The 3319-nt window shown below is 33.2% G+C and overlaps 1 long non-coding RNA gene across 1 annotated transcript; it reads left to right on the top strand.

The window, feature by feature from the left end:
* On the top strand, positions 207 to 2811 carry LOC109829031. The gene is made up of 2 exons (XR_002243929.1): positions 207 to 2314; positions 2380 to 2811. It is a non-coding gene; the product is annotated as an uncharacterized LOC109829031 (long non-coding RNA).

Genomic DNA, 3319 nt, shown 5'->3' with positions numbered 1-3319 from the left:
CTGAAAATTTCTTCACAATCCGTCGCTGCCAATAACTCAATCTTTCAATTAGGAGTGAAGGTTGCGATTCAAGGAGTAATTAGTAATTTACAGAGCTGAAGAGAGAAGGATTCTGGTTCATGTAAGTGTAGATGATATCAAAAGAATCTCGTCAAATTTGGGATCTTCTTCCTGTATTGTGGAGACGCTTCATATACTTCTAGTTTATTTACAAATAACAAACAAAACATCTGTCCTCTTTTTTTTTTTTTTTGTAGTGGGGTTTATAAACCATGATTAAACTCTAAACCTTACGCTGTTGGTATATTGTTTATCTACGCCATGGTGCCATCATCTGCTACAATTTTATATAAGCTATCAAAAATTTAATGTTTTGTTACCAAATTGGGTTCTTTGTTTTTTGTCTGTTTTGACTTGGAAAAGTCTAGCTTAATTCTTAGTTATTTGTTCCCATTGTTAATTTTTGCCGACCTTTCAATATCTAATAGTTGTTTTACATTTTTTTTTATATAACATTGTTCCAAGGTGATGTTTCAAGATATTTTTGAATCACACCTAAGTTTATAATATAGAAATTTAATGAAATACGAAATGAATTCAATGTTCGATTTAGAGAATTTTAATCATCCTACTCCATCTTGATGGCAGTGGACGAAGTGGTCAAAAGCCTCATTTCTTCAGTAACATTTTTCATTTTTTATGTGTTCTCATACAATATAATTTGTTTATTTATCAATTTCTTTTTTAAAAAAAGAAAAATTATCAATTTCTTTATATGATTAGATGTCTTATACATGGATTTCTAATGTTGAGACTATAGATCTCTTGGTGACCATACAAAAAAGAAAATGACCATCTTCCTAGTTATCCAAAAAAAAATCACGATAATGGGATGACACTTTGATCCTTTAACCATGTTTTATTTGGAACGGATAAGCATTGAACATTTCAGAGTTGAAGTTAGCCTTTCAATTTGTATTTGACGAATTCATCATCGGGCCTTGTTGATGTTGGTAGTCACGACCTTTTCCTTCATTATCTCGGCTCTCTGTTGCCATTACTTTATAAATTAATTTAAATTTTGCTAAATTTACTTTTGTGAAATTTATATTTGTCACAAATTTATATATCATGTATCTGATGGCTCATTCATCCAACTGTTAATGATTGTAATTACCTTTTAAAAGTGGCTATATTCTGAAAGACTTGGATAGTCGTGGAGGTTATCATGCTGTTGTTATAATTCCTTATATTTGTCAATTCGTTCATGACAATTTTATACAGGTCAGATAATTCATTATCTTTTTTGTTAGCCCTTATCAACAAATTAGATTGTTTATCTACTACCCTAACATTAGGGAGTACAAGCTCCGTACTTCATGGTTCACCTTATGTTCTTAATTAGCAGTTGCTTGTTTGGATTATATATATTGCCTCAACTTTTAAATAATGCATTATCCATTTTACTATCCGTTTGTACTTGCATGTAAATCTCTATATTACATATAGAAAGCGGAAAGTTGCAAGATATCATTGTCATCAAAGTCTTCAGCTTGATGAGTTGCACCTAATAGTATAGTATGGTAAGTTATAAGAATATGAACTAAGTACAATGCTTGAGTTGTATAAGAATATAATTATAATCATCCTTGTGTCACCAAATGGAAGCCTTGCTATGAAGTTTCCACGAACCTCATTTTGCCATTTATCATTTTAAGTTAGGATACTGGACTTGTGTTCTTAATGTGATTTATTATTTAGATTTTTTTATATGAAAATTTATCAAGTGTTATAGATGAAAGAGTCTACGAAAATTAATTTGATATTGTGTTCCTCTATCCATTCAGTTGAGGGTTCATGTAACTGGCCATGTATTAAGCATTTAGTATGTTACATGTTACAATGTAGTCTTTTAATTTGTACAGTTGAAGGCCATCTCTTTATTTTTGGATGTTTGTAAGTCATCTTTCTGACCTCGGCGATGCTAAATATAGTTAAACTTTGTTTTCTGTCAGAATCCAGTTCAACTCTAGAGAACTTTTGTTACTTTTAATGTATTTAATATATATTTTAGTAGTTTACTTTGTGAAAGCGAGTTGCTTGAAAAGGTTACGCGTAGGAATTCGAGCGATGGGATATTATAAACCGAATGAGAGCCTGTTCGTTCATGATCAAATGAAACTCATAATTTACATCTATGTTTCGAACAAATAGAGTTTAGACGAATCCGACGCCCCAAGCCTATTGAATAGCCATCCAACGAATGAAACGAATCCCTGTGACGGTTCGAGCTACATCAGACTACACGGGGCAGGTCATACTATACGAATGAAACGAATCCCTGTGACGGTTCGAGCTACATCAGACTACACGGGGCAGGTCATACTATAAGTAGGCGTCGGCCAGAAGGAAACCAACTGTTATTATTGGAAGTCACAAGGTTTGAAGATTTCCCGCCCTGACGTCTCTCTTTTGCCTTAAGAACGGTCCATTGCCTTTGGACGACTAAGTCAGCTCGGTTTAATCTCTTTCTCAGCCAGTGACTAATCTAATCTCCCCAAATCGTGCAACAGTAAGCACCACTGGGAAGGCACATCGAACTATAATATAATGAGTAGGGCCTGCAGAAGGAAAGCAATCAATTCACATAGTAGGGAAGCGCTGCTATCAATCTTCATAGGCTAGTGCTAGTCAGCTATGAATAGTGTATCATATTTTTCTTATCTGTTGCATATTTTTTTATCAATTCCATGTTAATTTCTTCACAGTAATGAGATGGCATTGGATCCTTTAACCATATTTTATTTGGGACGGATAAGTGTTGAACATTTTAGAGCTGAAGGTTGTCTTCAGTTTGTATTTGTCTTCATTGGGTCTCGTTGATGTTGTTAATCACTATCTTTTCCATAATTATCTCGGCTATAGTTGCCATAAGTTTATGATTTAATATAATTTCTTAGTTTACTTTTGTGAAATTTATGTGTACCAGAAATTTATCATGTATATACTTTTGCATGTTATGGCTCTTTAGTTCAAATTTTAAGTCCAAAAAGTTGTGAAGTCAAGGATGTATATGTATTGTTCTTGACGTTGCTTATCTCTGTCAGGTCATTTGCTAAAGTTTTATTTAGTTCTGTCATTTCATTAACAGTAAACGGATCTGAACCAATGACTCCCGCCGTATGAAAGCAATACTCTAACCACTGAGTTAAGTAGGTTATTTATCATAAAAAAAGGGACCCATCTCCTCGAAGATTATAGATGGAATATTATTTCTAAGCAATACCAATTCACTAACAGTAAACGGATCATAAAGCTA

This window comes from Asparagus officinalis, chromosome 1, assembly GCF_001876935.1.
Source record: "Asparagus officinalis chromosome 1, Aspof.V1, whole genome shotgun sequence".
Classification (NCBI taxonomy): domain Eukaryota; kingdom Viridiplantae; phylum Streptophyta; class Magnoliopsida; order Asparagales; family Asparagaceae; genus Asparagus; species Asparagus officinalis.
The sequence above is the reverse complement of the archived record's forward strand: the minus strand, read 5'-3'. Positions and strand labels throughout refer to the sequence as shown.